The sequence below is a fragment of the Adiantum capillus-veneris genome, chromosome 24 (genome assembly GCF_014529385.1).
Source record: "Adiantum capillus-veneris isolate H3 chromosome 24, ASM1452938v2, whole genome shotgun sequence".
Lineage (NCBI taxonomy): Eukaryota > Viridiplantae > Streptophyta > Polypodiopsida > Polypodiales > Pteridaceae > Adiantum > Adiantum capillus-veneris.
The window spans coordinates 70,344,480-70,366,422 of record NC_140954.1 but is presented as its reverse complement, the minus strand read 5'-3'; positions in this window follow the sequence as shown (position 1 = coordinate 70,366,422).

Below are 21,943 nucleotides of genomic sequence, written 5' to 3'. Positions count from 1 at the left end.
AGTATCTCTAGTCTAAGTCCATTTTTTTTTCTTGATGTGCCATGCAAAGTTGCAAATAGTAGGACCCTTCCAATGCTAGAAAGATATAGAGATTGGTCTTATAGGAGTAAGTCTACACACCACTTGGAGTTTGGCAGTGGTGGGTTTAATATATATATATATATATATCTCACTCAGACACACACACGCGCACGCGCGCACGCGCACACACATCACTCATTCCCTTGGTAATAAATTTGGTATCTATTTGAGTGAATTCCTAAGTATCTCGAGTCTAAGTCCATGTTTCTATATAGTCAGTGGCTTTGATCCCAGTTCTATGATCCAAATGGATCCCAAATTCACATGTACGATGTAGAAAATAGGTACAACCAACTTGTAATGGTAGAGGCTATTGCTATGCACAATTGTCAAATGGCACGATGTTTTAGAAGTATGCATTATTAAGCAATGGAACCGAGCTTTAACTATGATTTTGCATTTCTGTCAAGCATAAAATCTCATGCAAACATTCAATTTGGTTCTTGGAGCTACGAATCTTTAAAATGTACTAGATGCAAACTTTGAATGGAAATTTTTGGAATTAGGGGGTGCACACCTCTTATGATGCACTTGCTTACCATACTTCTATGAAAATCTAAAAATATAGATTTAAGTCAAAATCAACAAGAGCAACGCATTTCAATTCCTTGACTCATTGAGTACCTTCCAAACTCACCCAAGAGCCGTATGCATATCCCACTTGGTCGAAATCTAATATAAACAAATTAGAGAGGTTTTTGTCAAGTATCCCAATACTCCCAAATCCCTCAACAAGGCCAACATTAACTATGTGTTTAAACTACGATGAGGGTGACTACTCTAGAGTGAGCTAGAGAAAGCTTTGGAAAATAAATTTAGGTACACAATTTTCTCTAATTTCGGTTTTTCCATCCCTAGCAATGGCCCCACTCTACTAATCTTATTGAGAATCTCAAACAAAATTATCAATCCCAAGGATGTTGTGATGAGAGAGTGTCAACCTCCCTAAAAACTCACTCACAACACGCTACAATCAAATGCCAATCTCAAGTAAACCCCAAATCATTGAAAGATAGTCTACAATCACCAACCACATATAAGTATTTGCCAAGCTAAACTGATTTTATTAAAAGGAAACTTGCTACAATGATAGACAAGACCATCTAGAACTTATCTAGGGTTCCCATCCCATCACTAGAGTTTGAGGTTAAAAACATCATTTTTTACATATAATCTAAATTAAATTAATTAAGTCTGTTACACTCTATAGCTTATCAATGCTGAGCTCTATCCGTAACTATTCTCAAAATTCAAAATGGATGCTTAAAGCACAAATTATGACTACAAATAGCAAGTGGAGGGCCATGCCCAAAACATGGAAATAAGGCAAGAGACTTAAGTTGTCGCATAGATCTTTCACGAAGCTATTTGTGGAATAAAAAAAAGAGTTCATGTGAGGGAGATGCAAGTTATCTTCACAAAAATTAGCCTTTATACTTGTGCCAATGGTCAAAACCAAGTTCTCTTGCCAAAATGGCTCTCAAAACTAATAATTTAAGTGTGGTAAACACAAAAAATAATTATCTACTCGAAGCTCGTGGCCCTTATCTAATCAATAATTGCTTCAAGATACAAACATATAAAGTGATAAGTACAATAGTGGATTTTGCAAAAATATAGGCCCCAACTCTATATATGAGGAAGAACACATAATAGTATGCCACATGATTAGACACTTGGTTGCATGTGTCACTTAAATTCTAACAACAATGAGGGGCAAGATTATCTACACCACAAATGTTGAGATGTCAAGCTCAACATGTACGACTCCTAGATGACTATCATCGACAGCCATCATGACTGGCATGCCTTGGTGGATAAGCATATCTCTGCCAATGACACAATGGTTGTACTACACCAAGTTGGTCTACCTACCAAGAGTGATAGCACACTTATCCATTCACCTCACTCCCTAGCGGTTTCACACTATACCGTTGTACTAGTTCCCTTTATGTTGTTATTTTTCCCTTATGTTTTGTAGACCTCTTATCTCGAGTTAGTGAAGAAAAAGAAGAAGAGGTCACAACATTTTGAGATGACTGATCTTGAGCTTCTTCACCATTCTCTTGGATTCAAGAAATTTCACTTGGATTCAAGAAATTTCAGACACTAGACAACATCTTCTTTTCTCAGCGGAAGTATGCGAAGGCTATCCTAGAGAGATTTTTAGATTAGAGAAACCCCTCCCCAGGGGTCTATGCACAAAATATACAATTTACACTTTTATACAATTTTCAATATACATCAGAGTTGCGGAAGCATTTGCATAGGGGAGGAGCTCTCAGTGCCTGACCAAGCATGAAGTTTAGGCCATGATCCGGACTGCATCTAGAGGCACCTAGCGACTAGTGCTACCCCTGAGTGGGTGTTATGAATGAAAGCGTACTCAAGAAAAATATAACATTGTGGAGGGTGTGTGTACACCACGTTGCGGGAAGAGAGAGAGAGAGAGAGAGAGAGAGAGAGAGAGAGAGAGAGAGAGAGAGAGAGAGAGAATATAGTGGAGGGTGAAATAGAGTGCATAGAGACATGAGAAAATGACAACAAAGAATCTTTAAATGCCCCATGTAAATGAAACAGGCAACCATGTAATTATGCAATGACAAAATCTGGGTATATCATAGCATGAAAAAGTTTATGACAAAATGACTAGCAGAGCATCTGACCCTGTGTAGGGATCAATCGGTCCACCCATCCACATCCGCTCTACTACGCACAGAGAGAATTTCACTTTTTCGGGAGCGACACCTTCAACCTACCTGAGCCAGACATAAGCTGAGGCCGCTTCACCTCCCTCCATGAACCCGAGCTCTAAAAGGATCCCAAGTACTAGTAGGTGGTAGGGTATTAACACCAACCATACCAATTTAGGTGCCACGCCTCTTCGATGCCCAACACCCGGTGTTTAGGAAAATCCAAGACAAAATCCCCAACGCGTTAGCCCTGTAGGTCATTCAATCCGTTATGCACTAACCATGTAGATGAGCCTAACAAAAAGAAGAAGACCTAGGCAACACCCCCGATCCAACAAAGCCCCAAGTCAACAACCCTTTAGTTTAAGGCTAAGCGATGTAGGTGATCCTAGTCTTGTAGCGACGCTGCCATGAGAAACATAACACGTGAGTCCAATCACAATAGCACTTTCCATATGCACAAACAATCTTTTCCAAGCAGTTAGCCTGTACAGGGTCTCTAGCCTTACAGGTCTACCATCAACCATCTAGATCACTTCATGATCCAATCCCAAAATCATAAACCATAACCCAACTTGGGTGAGGCATGACCATCCCTACATAACCACTTTAGAACATAACATGGCTGCAAAACTTTCGGCAGCATAACCATATCCAGAAAAAAACCATGAGCCACATCGGCTTCCACCATAAAACGACAACCATAGTCCATGAGGAAATTTCAGCCCTTAACCACAAAACATAACCACACTGAACCAACTCCCACAGTTGGAGTTTGACATATCTCTTGCAGTCAATCGGAGTCCATACAGATATGACTCTTAAGACGTGATTCTTTCATGCATAAAAAGAGTCGGACTAGAAACTAACCATGATATAAAAATTCAATTTTGACAACATCCAACCATGCAAAGTTGATGCATCACATCTGCACTTCACCTCCCTAGCACATAGAGCTAGTTTTGACCTAGAAAGGTGGAATTCAATCATAACCATGCATATGAGGCATCCACATCAATTCATAAGTTTCCATACATCATATGATAACATTCCATCACCATAAACATGATGCAAAACAAATTTGACCTTTAGGTCAACTATAAACCATAACTTAACACATATACAGAAAAAACTTTTCGACATTTTCAGGAGCATGTATAGCAGCAAATGAAAGTATTTGATTTCAAACCAATGCATCAATCTCAGCTCCATAATATAGACTAGCACTCTATCACATCAGTTTACCCATATGGTACTTACACAACAAACGGTAACCCAAAAAGACAGCCACTTTGATCATATCTATTTATGCGGTTTGGTTTGTCTAACCATATACCCCACATAAGTTTATGGGCATCTAATAACTGAAATCAACTCACCAAAACAACCCATAAATCATACATAAACAGCTCGGTTAACTCATGATGTCATATGGTACTACCCCTTGGTAGCACCCCTATACACGTAGGTAAAACCGGTTATGGAACGATTAATAACTCGCATTTTTGAGGTAATAATGGAGACTTCAATACATTTATCATCAAGTTTCATCAAGCTTTTCAATTGGTTAAGTGGGTTTGCCCATCTAGTGAATCTACATTGTGGTTCTTCAAGGAGCTTGGAGTCAAAAAATTTGGCTGTGTGCAGTGGAAACCCGGGGAGGTCACCTAATAAAAGTTTAACCTATCACATGAGTTCAACAGAAGGGTATTTAAAGTTCTTGAAACTTACAAAAATATATATACAGAAGGGCATTTTTTTTTCAAATTTGAAAAAACTTACAGATTTAAAAGAAAAGGGTACGTTATATTCTTAACAAAATTCACAGGTAAGGGGTTTTACAAACATGTCTTGAACGCATGTGATATGGTAGTTTTACATTTAGTGAACTCCTCGAGAGTGGGAAGCAAGCTGTTTTTTGACCATATCTCTTAGCTTGTGCATGATTTTCACATGACACCAAAGAGAGAAAATGTTCTAAATGACGTGTTTTATCTATGGTATAAAGGGTTCGGGCTGATTCATAACGGTTTGTGAGTTATGACCAAAACAGCGTTCCTACCGTCTCTATGACGTGAAACGAAAAGCGCTTTTTATGCACGCACATGATCATAAACACATCATGTGTATAAATCAACATGTTAAATATGATGGAATAATTAAGGGACAATTTCATACGTACTCGGTTAATCCATACATGCACTCGTATACGAAAAAACAATCACCGAGAGGGTGACTACTCAGAAATCGGTTAGGGGCTGTCAAAAGGCTTCTTGTTTTGTCCCAAGAGAGCGGTGATGAGAGCTACGTAGAGGTATCTGCCGCGAGAGCTTCTGGAGAGCGCGTACACTGTAAAACAAGAGAGGACATAGTAAGCAAGTAGAAAGAGAATATCCTTCTTCTTCTTCTTCTTCTTCTTCTCCCCGAGAGAGAAGAGCTTATGGAGATGGTGATGAAGAGCTTGCACCACTCCGTATAATAGATACGTATAGCCTTGTGGTAGTAGATGCAACAGACGACACTAAAAACTGAGCACTAACTGACAATTTATAAGCAAGTACAACAGGTCAGAGTGATGTCCAAGCCAGCTACTAGCGCTACCTCTCAGCTAGGATTAGCTACTACAAGATTTTGGGAAAAACTCCAGTTTTTTCTAAAAACATGGCACAACTTTTGGTGGTCAACTCTCCCACTTACCATTCATTTTTTTTAGTAAATTTGGCCAATTGAACAATATCCGACCAACTAATGGAACCTTAGCTAGACTATACCACACAGTAATGTCTCGACATAATTATGACTTTCTAGTACTATCCCGGTATATTTACGGTATCGCTGTTTATAAAAACAATTCTCGTAAAAATTTCGTTTGTTCCCGTTTTTGCTACGAGTGATCATTTTTAAATCCGACGGAGATCAAAAATAATATTTTTATGTTTAGGTCATCCTAAAAAGCACATTGCTTTTCAAGAACGCCGAAAAGCACAAAAAGCTAGAAATAGCATTAAAAAAAAAAAGCAAAATTTTCTAAAATTGAACCACGGGTTCCCCTCGTCCACTGGAATAAGAAAGCGGACTTGCTTTTCATTGAAAAGCACTAAAAATCATGAAAAGCTAAAAATAGTGTGAAAAGCATTCAAAAAGCAAATCTTTACAAAATTGAACCATAGCTTCCTCGAAACACGTAGATCAAGGATCCGACCTCGCTTTTTGCAAAAAAGCACCTAAAAGCATGAAAAAGCTAAAAATAGCGGATTTTTTCAAAACTGGACCAAACTTCCATCTAACCTTACTTGAACATGAAAACGGCCTTGCTTTTCACTTTAGAACCTTACAATACTGCCAATCAAGCATCTTAAGTCAATATTCGATAAAAATAGATATTGAAAGCTAATTTTCTTATTTTTAAAAGAGACCCAAAAATTGGGGATCTTACATCCTCTCACACTTGAAAAATTCAAGGTGTCCTCACCTCGACATGAAATTGGATAATTACATCATCACGTTCCCAAATGGAATCTTCTTGAGGATACGTTGACAATTTAAGAAGGTGTTCAACAATGGTCCACTTACGTAGAGGGTTAGTTCTGCTCTAAAGTATCACTGCGGGGTATACTTCAAAAGTTCCATCTGTAGAGGTAGATAATAGAGAATCATCAAGAATATGTTACGGATCAAGTACATACTTCTTGTGTAAGCTGACGCAAAAAACATCATGTACCTTTATGTGTGGTGGTAACAAGAGTTTGTAAGCTTGATCATTAATCCGCTATGTGATTACAAAAGGTCCACAATATCTGACACTTAGCTTCTTACACTTACCCATTGATAAAGACGTACGTTTGGATTTTACTCTCAAAAATACCATATCGCTCTCTTCAAAAAGTCTAGCAGATCGTTTTGGATCAGCATAACTCTTCTGTCTATCTTGAGCAGTCTTAATATCCTGTCGTATAAAATCAGTTTGTAGTTGCATTTCATCCAACATTTCTTTGGATGCTTGAACTCGTATGAGAGGGCCTGTCCATTTGAGTGGAGTAAGACACTCTTGTCCGTACAATGCTTGAAAAAGAGACATTCCAATTAAGTGTTGAAATGAGGAATTATTTGCAAATTCAACCAAATACAAATAACTAGTCCATTTACTCTACTCATGCATACAATAAGCTCTTAACATGTCTTCAATGATTTGATTTGTTCTTTCTGTTTGCCCATCAATTTGAGGATGATAAGAAGTACCAATTTTGGTGTAGATCAAGCTATAACAACTTCAATCTTACTTGTGTCAATAGAAACACTAGCCTTGGATACAATAAATCCTAAATATTCCACCTTGTCATTGAAGAAGGTGCATTTGCTAAGTTTGGCATAAAGTTGATTTTGACGAAGAAGTTCAAGTACTCGCCGCACATGTTATTCGTGTTCTTCTCTGTTTCTTGAGTAAACCAAGATATCATCAAAGAAAACAAGAACAAAATCATCAAGATTCTCTCGAAGCATGTCGGTTATGAGACGATTAAAAGTTACAGAAGCATTGGTAAGTCCAAAAGGCATAACAGTAAATTCATAATGTCCAAAACAAGTATTAAATCTTGTCTTTGGTATGTCCTCCTCCTTGATTTGGATTTGGTAATACCCCGACTTAAGATCAATCTTTGTGAAGATAGAAGCTCCATGTAATCGGTCAAGCAGTTCATCAATCCTTGGTATTGCATACTTATTCTCGATTGTTACTTGGTTCAATCCATGATAATCAATACAAAGACGCAAAGTACCATCCTTCTTTTGTTAAAGAGAACAGGAGTACTCCACGGAGAAACGCTGGGTCAAATAAAGCCTTGTTCAAGGAGTTGAGTTAATTGCTCCTTGAGTTCCACAGATTCATGTACTGACATTTTGTAAGGTCTATGGGTAGCTGGTTGAGCTCTTGGAGTAAGTTCTATTGCATGATCAACATCACGCTTGGGTGGTAACTGTAAAAGTTCTTTGGGAAATACATCATCAAATTCTGTTATCCATTTGGGTTCAGGTAAATCTATCTCCTATAAATCTTTATAAGTTTGGTAAAGTTCAGTAGTTTGAGCTTAGGCTTTTCCCATTTCCTAGTAACTATAACCCTAGAGTTTTGGTCATTCTCAAAAGTTAATGAAGCATGTTTACAATGTATGTGAGCGTCATTGTCTTTAAGCCAATCCATTCCTAAGATTCCATCATAGACTCCTATGGGTAAGACTCTAAAGTTTGCATAAGTATTATGAACGTCCAAAACAAAATTCAAGCTACCCACTGAAGTAGAAGATCTAACCTTCCTACCTGTAGCTAATTCCACTATAAGGTCTGTATCAGGGTGTTCAAGCAAAATGAGGTCTCTGATGCACTTAGGAGATATGAAACAATGTGTACTCCCTGATCAATCAATAAGGTAAAATGGTTACCTTAATACTCCACTTGAGTCTGAATCACTACAAATTGTTCATTCATTCCCTGATATTCAATTGCACTATGAACATACACGTTTGCCTCATTTCCTTCACCTCTAGCCCCTTGAGCTCTATTAACTTGAGTTCTTCCTTTAGGTCTTTGATTTCCTCCTCCTTCTGGACAAGGTTGAGGATTAACATTCCCATTGTTGTTATTGTTGACATGTGGTCCATTTCGAACAAAAGGTGGATTTCTTGGTCTATAATTCCCTTGGTTTTGAGATTGTGTTTGGTTCTGGTTAGAGTTTTGCTGATTGAAGTTCCTTTGAATTGCCGATGGTCTAGGTCTAAAATTTCCTAAATTTTGATTTGGATTGAAGTTTCTATGTTCATAATTGTCCACCAATTCTGTGAAGCTTAAATTGTTAAATGGACAATCCTTGGATTGATAACGAGGATGAAGACAAGTCTAGCACAAATGATCCTGTCTGGCTTTCATACGTTATAAGTTCTCTCTTCTTTGATGTGGATTCCTAGACCTTTGTTCCTCCTCGGGATGAGGCATTTTAATTTCACAAACATGAACAGGTTTTGGTTTCCTCTTCCTAGTAGTAGATAACTCTATTTCAATGGGTTTTCTTGCATCAAGGACATCTGTAAAATTGGTAAGACAAACACTCTGGAGTCTAGTCTTCATAGGATTATGTAACCTTGATACGAATCGAGCTACCTTGACCTCTTAAGTCATCCCTGTTTGGAGCATACTTGACAAGGATTAAGAAATATTGATAGTATGATTCTAGATTTTTGATTCCTTGAGTACAACTAAGAAACTCATTCATACGATCAGAATGATAAACTTTGTTATGATAGTTCTTCTTGAGCTGGGTTTTAAGGTAATCCCAAGTTGCAACAATATGATCAACATTGCTTTCTGTGAAATGGTCTTTCCACCAATGCTTGGCTGTTTTCTCTAGTTTGAACTTAGCAATGATAGCTTTGTTTACTGTAGACGAATGAGCCAAATCAAAGTAGTCATCCATGCTCTCAATCCAATCTTCAAGAACTTTGCCTACATCTTTGCCTTCCCCGCTAAAATTTTTCAGGTTGAGACTTCCAAAGCATAGTATCGATGTCTCTTCAATGATGTTGTGTTGAGGAACAATAGGTGCATTTGCGTTAGTAGCAGCCACATTTCCTTTAGGAGGCATGGTAACTTACTGCACCATATCAACCAAGGTCACACCTAGTAAAATATTCTAATCCGCTCGAAGTCCTTAAATTAAATAGAATAGACAGTTGAAGATAAGATGAGAGAGAAATAGGGAAAAGAAAAAGAAGAACGAATAATTTAATCCAATTTCTATATCACAAAACTCTGGGTTTTCGAAAAGTCTACAAAGTGTCTTGAAAGTTTTTGATAAATCCTAATGGCTCTAACATAATGCATTAGATAATAGCCATTGTGACATCCTTCCACCAATGGAGTATAGTTGTCTCATTCCTTGAATATATCGGATGGGTGATCCCAATAATCCTTTTTGATCTTTGGTTGAAACATTTCTTCATTGGCGTGTGAGTCATACCATTGCTGAGTAAGGGATTTGTTTGTTACAAATACCCCCATTTCGGTGTGAACAATTGTCTTCTTCTACGCGAAGTAGTCATCGAAGTAAGCAGATTCTCTTGGAAACACATCCGGTGTGTCCCATCCAACTGAGCTGTGTATATTTGCACAATTTGCAAGGTATCAAGGTCTATTACAGGCATTGTATAAAACTTTTACATGGTGAGGATTGTAGATTAGTGTTTTTCCAAATAAGTCAAAGAACAACTTCCAAGGTACCGGGCTAAAGGAATATCGGTCGTTGTTTTTGCATTGACGGCCCCATATATTAAACATAACAATGTCGAAGCATCCCATAGCCATTACTAAAGGAAATGTATTTTTGGCCATCCATGTTTCCTTTGTCGATCTTAGGGTAAGTTCATAAGGATTGATGTACAGTATTTTATTAGTGACAAAAATCGCCTTTCCCAACTTCGATTGTATCCACAGGATACTCCGAACAGGCGAGGCTTATGCTCAAGTGGTCTAAACTTGGGGCTCCCCGCAACGTAATGATACCAAGCTCGGAATGTATTACGTACAATACAATCCTTAGACATCAACCTTTTCTTCTCTTCCCCATTATGCCTGGTAGTGACAAGCCTTTGCACTTCCACTCCAGTTTGGAAATGCTCCTCCACCATAAGGTGGAAGGGTATATCCGCCCATATCCAACTATCAAGAATAGGTTTCCTGTCCACGGGTAGAAGACCTATTTGATAAGCTACAAGGGTTGAACTACTTCAGTAGGATTGACCTAAAAAGTGGCTACCATCAAATAATGATAGTTGATCAAGACATTGTAAGGACCGCATTTTGCACTACGTTTGGTCTTTACGAGTACTTTGTCATGCCTTTTGGCTTGACCAATGCACCAACCACATTTAACCGCTTGATGGAGAAGCTATTCAAGCCTCACCGAACCTTTACTGGAGTGTTCTTTGATGACATAAGCATCTACTCTAATTCATTATACGAACACAAGCAACAACTCTATGTAATATTTCAAGTTTTACGAGAGAATAAACTTTATATTGATCGAAAGAAAAGTGATTTTTTCTTACAAGAGATTGAGTATTTAGGTCACATTATCTCTCAAGATGGCATCCAAATGGATCCAACAAAGCTAGAGGTAAAAAAAGGATGCCCTAATTCAAGGAATCTGCATGAACTAAGAAGCTTTATAGGTATGTGTGCATACTATAGATGCTTCATAGAAAAGTTCTCACAAATTGCGGGACCATTACATGACCATAAAAAGAAAAATGTTAGGTATATATGGTCCACCAAGGAGAACAATGCTTTTGAAAAGCTTATCTCTCAATCTGTGCTTACACTGTCGGATCTCTCAAAGCTATTTGAGGTCCAATGCGACGCCTATGGTGATTGCATTGGACCTGTTTTGCTTCAAGAAGGGCACACCATAGCCTATGAGGTGCTCTTTAGATTTTTTTTTTGGCAGGCACACATCCCGATGCACGATTTTAAGACTCTAAGTTTAGGAGAAGTTTTGCTTCCAAAAAAGAAGCTATGATCTTGACTTACTTTCTTTGTCTTCCTAAAAAAAGTCCTTCTTTTCTAAAAAAACTCTTTCATGTCTAAAACTACTCTTTCATGTCTAAGACTACTCTTTCTTTCCTAAAATTACTTCTTCTTTTGTAAGAGTCAACTCTTATCTTTAGAGAGGCTTAGGTTTTCCATATCAACCTATTGTTTCCAAGTGAATAAGGACCATAACTAATAGTTCCAAAGTTTGATTTTTAATTTGATTGTTTTGATAAAACTTTCTATGACTTAACAAAATGTGGACCTCAAATAATTTTTCAAAGTAAATGAAATAGTTTTTATTGAATTTTTTTGGGTATATTACAATCTTCCCAAATTAGGAATTTGAGATGTTATCATCTGAGAAAAAGTGAGGGTAGTTCTACTCTCATTACTATCTCATCCACGATTATGTTCAAAAGGGTAGTTTCCTTAGTCTGATTCAGTTGCTACTACTGCTGTATTAGTTAGTAGTGGGCAACTATTTCGATAATCTCCCAACTCTTCACATTCAAAGTATCAAACATTCAAGCGTGGAGGATCTTGCACATTAGTAGCATAAGCTCTTTGTGCTTGTCTGTCATCAAAGCTATGATTTTATTAAATTCTTCTTGTGATTCATTGCTCTTTTATTAAAGGTTTAGCTTGTAGTAAAGAATCTTGTACAGTGGTAGGTTTTAGGGCTTCCAATCACAAGCTAATTGGTTCTCTTAGACCTTGACAGAAACAAGCTTCCTACTGCTCTATAGTCATTAGTGGAGCATAACACCTAAGCTTCACAAACTTTGAGTAGTACTCTTCCAAGGATAAGTTGTATTATTTCAAGCTAAATAACTCATTCATCTTTATCACTTCATAGGTAGGAGGTAAGTATCTTTCCTTCATTGCTTGTTTAATTTCCCTCCAATTATGAGAGTTCTCCAATACTCCCATGTCATGACAATGTTGTTTCAACCATATTTTTGCTTCCCTTGAGAGGCAAAAAATCCCTAGCATCGCTTGATTTGTAGGTGTGGTCCTTGCAGTGAAGAAGTAATCATCCATAGCTTCATTCCAAACTTTTGCATCCTTTTCAATATCATCACCTTCTCCTACAAAAGAAGGTGATTGTATTTGTTTAAACGACAATGTGTTTTGCTGAATTTTGTTTAAATAGCATCGTTTTGAGGGGTTTTCATCATAGGAGTGATTTGAAGGTTCCCCTAAGTGTATGCGTATATTAATATCAACGTTCATAATAACTCAAAACACTAAGGTATTTTCCAAACTTAGACTTATCCAGTCCACTAAAAGCTCAATCGTATGACTTAACCAATCATGACTTATCCAGTCCATCAAAACTCAATTACATGACTTATCCAGTCATGACTAGTCCAGTCATGACTAATCCAATCATGACTTAACCAATCATGACTTAATCAGTTATGGCTTATCCAATCACATGACTTAACCAGTCATAGATTATCTAATCTACTCACTTACATAATCAGTCAAACATTTAAAAAAAAAAAACAACTTAATCTCCTTTTCATAAAGTCATCAAAATGTCATATAGGGATCTACAAAAATCTCTCCACATGAGCAGCATATTATAGGTTTTAACCATAGCCGTGGTACACGTGAATGGTATGTCGTATTATTTTGGTGGTTTACGCCATGTATTTGGAAATCGATACACACTATAAATCTTGGGGTAACCAATGAAAACTTTTAACCTAAAGCTTTGATACCAATTGTGAGTACCCCAACCTCGTAAGATTGGGACGACTTGATAGATGACCTTCCTTTATTGTCAAGTCTCATTGATGACACCCTACTCCATTTTCAACAAAGCAGAGATACAAGAAACAGAAGAGAGGAAGTCCTGTATCCATCATGATCATGGTTGTAAGGGTCACATGCCACATGCCAGGTCGATAATAAAGGAGTTTCAATCGGTGCTAATTCCTATATCACAAAGATAAAAATCCCATTGACATATTTAGAATCCATAAATGATGCATTTTTTCTCACGATTAAGAGGCACGGATGCCATTCATAAACCCTAAATATGATATGAGGCTTAGTATAAGCTAACTAACAATCTTGTGAAAAGTACCCGATTAATGGGGTCTACCTGTTTGTAGACATAGATCCGTTTGGATACTAGTCTCTCACTTTTCACACCACACTCACCCATTCCTCTTGTTCTTTAATTACTACCACACCGTTTTACATATATAAATAGGGTTCCTTTATTAGTTCCAAGTTTGTTTATACAACCCTTCAAACATCACCAAAACAGTTTAAACAAGGTCTAATGAGAAGATTCCTATATATAAAAAAAAGATTTTTTCAATATCTTATGAGTTTTTTGCTACCTGTGGACTTTCTCTGTCTAACCAACAAAGCCTTTGCAAAAGATTTACTTATTCGCTAACCACGACTTTGATACCAACTGTTGGATATAGGGTTCTCTCCTCCCTTCCCACCTCCCATTGCCACACCAAGCAAGGGTTATCCACCTTCTCCTATCTCCATTGCCACAACACTCCTCCCCCCCTATGTCACTACTACCTCCCATTGGCACACCAAGCAAAGTCTCACTTTCTCTCATCTACATTGTAGTAACAACCAAGGTCCTCCTCCTCCTCCTCCTAATTTTCTTTGTTCAGCCATGGCCAGATTTACTCCGCAAAGGCGGACAAAGGATGAGGTCACATCACTTGCATGCCACAACACAAGAGGTATAGATGGTGAGTGGGTGCCACAAGAGCTCACCAAAGGTGCTTGGATATACATGCAACCATATGCTATTGGCCCTTACCTATGCAAAATTATGCAAACTTAGATCATCATTGAAAAGGAAAGCTCCTTGGCTTCAAGAATTGCAAAGACAAGGGGACCATAGCCATTGTGCAACATGTTTTCTCAATGTCAAGCATGCAATTGTAGCAACTAGCTCGATTTCCAACACATTGTATATATTTTGAGAATACAAAGCAGGGTGTGAAATCACAGTGGAATATTCTTATGGATTCATATTTATGATTTTCCATGCATTTATAGTCATATTTCCATCCACATTGATGGAGAAGCAGCCACTACATAGCCTCTCTGACACATTAAATCCTATATATGTGGATATTGGAGCAATAATTTTCACAAATCTTTGCCCAACCAAACAACTGGTTCAAAGAAGGATTTTCTTCTATTCTCACTCCTATATTGTGTCTACTTCTAGACAAGGGTTTGGAAAGCTTGAACCCATAAAAATATCTTCCTTATTAAGTATGGGGTGGCCACAACCAGATTTGTGGTCGATAGCATCTTTCAAGCAAAAGATGATAATAGATGTCCAAAACTCCTTGAAATATTTAAAAGCCATCTAGGTCTGTGGGCTTGAGTTGATATTTTCCTATTCAGTGTTTCATGCATATCTTTAAAGAGTTTGGATTTGTGGAGACTACCACAATGCTTGTATGTAAAGTTGTGCATTATGAGGAATTAGGGAGTCCTTTAGAAGAGGACATGGGTTTTGTGGAGGGAATGCACAATGGGGATAGGTACCATTGTAAGACTGGAGCTTTAGGTATTGGGATGACGCTATTTAAAATTTGCATCTCCTTGTACATGCAATTTCACTATGATCGTTGGATGTGAAAGCTTGAGTGTGGACTCCCTTACAGAGTGTAGATGGTGCTATTGCAAGCTTTGACATTGCAGTGAGGATGCCCAATGATGCTTTGGAGGTTGTCCAAGTGAACAAGCATTGGACTCTTAGTAATGTGCGAGAACATTTGGTTGTTACGGATTTTTGAGGACCTTCAACAAGCATAATCTCGTTTACAAGGTCACAAGGTGAGAATACTTCCACCAAATATTCACTCCATCAAAGTTTGACGATCATTTCCTACTTATTGTAATGAATGTCCGCAGATTGTGAAGAGAATGGAAGACAAAATGAAGGTACAGGAGGATTGGGGCATGGATGGAACTATGCTATTGTTGTTATAGCTTTGTAACTCTTGAATTTTTGGAAACGATCCCCCATGGAATCAATATGCTTTTCTTCGGTAAATTTAAGACTTTGAATATAGTTTTTCACTCTACAATGGCTGTCTTACGACTTGTTTTAGAACCATCTTAGTTATTATTGAAATCTAACCGTCACATTGAGACAAAAGTTCATTTTTGGTGAAAGTGCCTTTTTAATTTTTTTGGGGGAAAAAGTGCCTTCTTTAAAAAAGGGACCATTATAAAAAGGGGGCTGCATAACTCATTTAAACCTTTCACTTTGCAACCCTTGAGCTTCTCCACTCTCTGTCTACACACTAAGCTAGATATGGACGCCTCCAAAGCCTTTGTATCTGCACCCACATCCACCCCTTTGTCACACTTCACCCTCTTTCTCAAGGACACCAACTCCAAGGGGAAGTTGGATCTCCACACCTTCTTTAGTCGTCCTCCCCACCTTGACACCAAAATTTTCCCTCCACATGGATGCATTTGCCGAGATTTCAATGTTCATGGAAGAGCACATCATATAATATGTCGTATCTATCTCCCCACATGCAGGGATCTAGGTGCCTTTGCACTCTCTTGTGCTACATACACAAAGGTGATCATCCATTCTCCAAACGATGCAGGCCATTTCTTGGATGAGCAAACCCCAGGGGTGCTAGCACTTAGAAGAAAAAATTGGGGGTGGAGTACCTTTCTCAGCTTGGAACATTCATCTTCTTTGTGAGCGAGGAACTTGATTTATAGGAGCTCTCTCTACCACACCTTTAGGTTGGGTCCTTCATCAAGGACATCAAGGAGCAGGAGGGTGTCTCCATGAACCTTGTAGTGGAAGGCCAGACACTTCGGCTCGAGCACCCCAGGGGGCTCGAGGAGGTGGTTGAAAAATCCATCGTTGTGGCTGGCACTAGTGACACTCTAGAGAATGCACCACTAACGGATGAGGCTATCCCATATGTAGAAATAAGACGGTTCTCCTTAGTGGTAGTGGATGGAGAGGAGTATGTCTTTATGCATGACTTGGAGAAAGCATTTGGTCTACACCGGATGGATGAGTGCTTAAACGTGCTGTGAACCAGCACCCAATTTCCCTTAGACAGTGTGCTAGATGTCCTTGAAACCAAGCTCTTGCCACCTGGGGACTCTGTTAATGACACTATTGCAATTGTGTGTGCAGAGGTCCTGGAAGCAAAACAGCTGCACATAGACGAGGAATAATTCCAGGCCATGCAAGCCAAGGTTGTGGCCGCTGGGATTCCTACTCCATTGTAGAACCCCCCCTCTGATGATCCAAAGATCGTGGATACAATGGAATCAAGCATTGGATTGGGTGGAAAGGGCAATAGGGAGGAGGAGGACAAGAAGCAAGAGGTAAACTCTATCCTAATTTCCATGTTGTTTTTACTACCCTTCATTGTTTTTTTCTTACCCTTGACTGGTTTATGACAGAACGTCCTAGAGGTTGATGAGTTTGTAGCAAGGACGAGCGGCCTTTGGACCTCAGTCTTCCCTTGCACATTACATAGGGCGACTCCCCCCTGGTGATGTTGCCATTGTACACAATGAATATACTCCCCAAGGCCATTTCATGACATGGTCGTAAAAGCTTTGAGAAAGGTTTTGTGTTTATGCACCATTGCTTAACTTGCACATCCTATGTTCCGAGTGCGTAGATCCCTTGTATGCATAGCATTTGGCACCGACTTTCATGGCAAAGTGTTTGCCTAGATAGGAACACACGCTTTTGTTGGCTCAACTGACCTTCAGGTGATAGCGCACTCCCTCTTGGCCGGGGAGTTGCCTTGCACACAAGAGAGGCACCAAGAAATGGCAAAGAAAATTATGAGCTCCTTAGATATATGGTGTAAATGCAACTTTTTCAAAAGTAATAAAATATATATTTAATTGACTCTCTATCTTGTACATCCTTTTCAATGTGATCTCTCAATCTTGTAAATTATTGAAATTAGTGTCGTGTTTTAATTGTGGTGTCCTTTTTGCTTTAAGCAACAACTCAATATAAGTGGGACCACTGTCAAGGGGGTGGGCATGGGTCACTAGGGTTGAAATGATGCTTGGGAATTTTGAATTGAAGCCACATTTGTGATTTTCTAGTGTTCAGAGCTGCAAACCAGCAAAGATAGGGCCAAACGGGGGTTTTACATAGTGCTGCTGTGCATAGAATATCTCACCATTTTTGTGGTCATGGAGTGCAAACAAGGCCAAAAAGGGGGTGGCCATAAAGGGCACGCGATTGGGCCAAACAGGGGTCCTGTCTGGCCTATATGCACACCCTTGTGGCCACCCTCTTTTTGGCATTTTTTGGCATTGTTTGCACTCCAAGACACGTGAAATAGTCACATAAAGCTTAAATTTAATTGTTAATGCACATGGTCAATCCCTTCCACTTAAATTAATACATTAAGAAGCCAAAAAGGAAAATCATTTTGGGGACAATATAAAAATAATCTAAGTAAAAAAAGTTTTGGAATTTACATTGTACTACTGCATAAATATATACTTTTACTAAATATTAACATTCTATGGTGTTTGGAGTGCATACAAGCCCATACAAGCTATGGAATTTACATTGTACTACTGCATAAATATCTTCTTTTACTAAATATTAATATTCTATGGTGTTTGGAGTGCATACAAGCCCAGAAAAGGCCAAAAAGAAGGTGCGCTTTGGCCCATCTGTGTGCCCTTGTGGCCACCCCCTTTTTGGTCTTTTCTGGGCTTGTATGCACTCTAGGACACCAGAAGATGTTAATATTTAGTGAAAATGTTAACAGTTCATGCACAAAACCACTTTAACTCAAGACACATTCATAAAAAAAAAAGGCAAATGAATTTGGAGATAGTAGATACAAAACTCTCAATCATTTTGTCATTGCAAAATCATCTGAGTATAAAAGCAGGGTGTGTTATGCAAAAAGATAGGTGTAATTCGGCTAATGTTCAAAGTCCCACCACAATTGGTGTGCAAGATGCATGTCCTTTCACTTGTGTTGAAGAAATGAGTGGTTTATGAGTGGATCCAATATTTATAAGGGCCCATTTTTAAAGGACCCAATTTAAAAGTGCCTCGTTCACACTAATTTTTACAAAAAACTATTATTTTTTAAAAGGGTGCACCAAATTTTATTAAAAAAATATTTAAAGAGGAGTTGGACCTTGCAATCACATGTAGTCACTCGCGCAAAATCACCTTGACCCTTGTTGCACTCTACATTGGCGCCATGCAGCATGCTTAGCGGGGCCTTAGAACATTCACCACTTGTTGCAGTGCTCTTGACGACTCAATTTACGCACTTCCCTAGCAATTTTGGATTGTCACGCACACTCCATTGTGAGCTTAGGAGCAAATGTCGTGCAAAAAAACTACTTGAACATCTCCTCCAAATAATTAGATTGCACCATACCACCACCATGTTGAGTATTTTTAAGATACACCCCTCTTGCTCAATAATGGAACTTCTCCATGCATTGAGTGCTAAAAATATCAAGTGAACCATATTTGTGCATAAAAAATGCACCATGAGCAAACAAGTTATGCTATTCACATGAGACAACGATGCACATTAATTAATGAAAACAATGTCTTGTAATAAGTTCACTACATTACATAGCTTACCATGTAATGTGTGATGTTATTTTCACCCCAAGAAAGGGTGAAGACCTTGATGAAATCCGCCAAGGCTTCTTGAGATGATTGGTAGTGCTCTTCTATTGTGCTGGTAAGGCCCATAAGCTTGACCATTTTATCAAAAGTTGCCCAAACTTTCTTGTGCTTGTTTGCAAGCTCAACATTCAAATCATTGTCAGTAGTAGCTTTACATAACTCCTTCTAAAGTTCCCAAAGGTTACTTGCCTTGTGGTTGGAGTTGTTTTGAGTATCACATTGTCCTGACTTTCCTTGGGTTACTTTCTTCAAAAAATGTTTGGCCTTTTGTACACTCATTGACACTTGTGGAGAAATTTCATGGGCCTTCCTTGTGTTCTTTGCAGCAACAATTGACACATTTCCATTGTGATAGCCAATGGAATTCAAGAGTGCCTCCACCCTTTTGATCGCTTCATGGGACTTTTCCAATGGCTTCATTGTGAAAGCATAGTCAATGTGGGAGCTTCAATAGCCTATCAAAAATGCGTATGAATGCATGTAATGTACAAAAAATGTACATTTGATAGAGGAAATGGAAATATTGGATTCCAAGCCTTGTCTTTTTGTGCACGATCTGGGGCATTGAGCATGGGACATCTCAAAATAGACGCTTTGCATTCTCTATCTTCATCTTCGACATCAAGATTGTCCAACCTTTTGTCTCCATCCCCTTGTCATGGAAGCATTGAACCGCCCTTTGCAGATTTCTTGTGTGCTTTTTGTCTGTTAGGTTTGTAACTTATAGTGCAAAATGGACAAGGAAAGAGAGAAGAAGCTCCTTATTTGCAGCCAAGCAACCACTTTATGGTCTTTAAGTCTCCACCTAGGTGCCACTCCACATCAAGCTACCAAAACCCTCAACCTCCAAATTCTCACCTGCAAGTTGGGAGTATATTACTTCTATGATCCATGGAGTTCTCTCAAAAATCCATGAAAGTACTCCATTGGTCTCTTTGGGCACCTCAATAGCACCCAACCACCAAATGTCTTTCTTTGATTGCATACTAAAAGACGGGGTGGGAGATGGATTGATTGAATCCCTTCACTTGGTTTGCAAAAGGGACTCATTCATTAGAGTGACACTTAGCCTCTCTGACCTTCGGCTTTTCACTATTTGACACTCATCAAGTTTCAGCACAAAAGCAACCTTTGTGCTAAGCACTACAAAATAAATAGTGGCAAGACCTTAAACTTCAAGGTCTATGATAAGAAGAACACAACCAAAAGAAAGAAATATAGTGTATCACCTAACTTGTAGAATCTAAGCATGGCTTGTTGAAGCCTTCTAAGGTTCACAAAAATATTATTCCACATTGTGTAATAAAAGCCCTCCTCCAAAGGTCTTATGGAGTGTTTCCTACCTTTTTCACTTGCCTTTGGTGTGATGAAGCATAAAGCAAAGCTGGCATTGTGTCCTCAATGTATAGGGATGCTCCAATGCGGGAGAACACATCTTTGTTTGTGAACTTCTTTGCAAGGTTGACCTTGTGTAAAACGGGAAATAGGAGTTTCACTGCCACACTGTTTGAAGGCATCCTTTAGGAATTGAGAAATAGCCTGGTAGGCTTTGGTACTGATCCTAGCCTCATCACAAGCTTGTTGCACATCATCTTCACTAACCACATTTCTCAATTTGTGCATAAGGTGCTTGGTGACTGCATCCCTAATGTGCTTCCCCCAGGGGATTATAAGATAGAAATCACATCATGGGTACTGAGACAACTAGCAAGAAGGCTTACTTGGTCATCTTGGCTTGTTCCACTATATGCCTCCTGGATGAAGTTTCTAGCAACCAGTAAGATAAATATTAGCAAATAGTGTGAAGTAAAAATGTATCTTGCAAGTAAAGAACAAATCACCTTGTGGTTGTCACTCGTTGTTTGCGTGCTCCACCCGAATGTGCAAGGGTTTCAATGGATGAAAATGTGTGCTTGCGCTCCCTTGCACCAAGGGATGTTTCTTTCAAATATGTGATGGTTTTGGAAAGCTTCATAATGTGGGCATCCTTTTACTGCATTTGTTGTTGGAGAGTTTCAACCTCCCTCTCCAAAGAGGAAACACTTTCTTGTGATGCCACTGTCTTGAGCTGAAAAGCTTGACATTCATGCATCCACAAATGCAAAGAAGCACTTGCACCCATAAACAACCGCTTGCAATAGCCTAACAAGCCTGCTTCTCCCCTCCCAAGATATTGAAGAAATGTCAAAAGGCCATTAAAGGATGGTTGGTAGCGGCTTATAGGATCGTAAGGGTACAAATGGCCATCCACCCAAATGTCAATATTTGTCTCATCAATGGCACACTGTTCTTGTGAAGACCTTTGATCACCCTCATATGCAGCCTTCGGTGAAAACGTCGTGAGCAAGAAAATATGTATGGTTTTGGTGTGTAGAGTATGTGGTGGTGGAACCAAACAATTTGTGATGTCCATAAGCACCATGGAAGCAGTTGCGTGAGGAAGCAAAGGCTGAAAAGAGAGAGGGGGAGGAAGAGGGAGAGGGAGGAAGATGGGAGGAGAGAAGGGGGCAGGGGGGAGAGGTAGAGAGAGGGGAGGACGAGGAGAGAAGGGGCAAGGAGGGAGAGGAGAGAAACAAAGGATGGAGAAGGAGAAGGGAACAAAGTTTTTTTTAGGGGGAAAAGATACTGAAAAAATGGACTTTTAGAGCTTGTAGGTAAAAAAATATCAAAAAATGATTTTTGGTTATGTATATATGTTGGGGGGGGGGGGGGGGGGGGGTTAAGTAAAAAATAAATAAAAATGAGTTTTTGAAAAAAAGTCAAATTTTGGCTCTTTGTGACCCACGTTTTTGTTGATGTGGCCACGTCCCTTTACTCCCTTCACTTTCAAAAAGCTAAAGAGAGAAAGTAACCTCTTAGGTCCACGTCTTGCATGTGTGTAAAAACAGGCTAGAAAAGCCTACTCAAA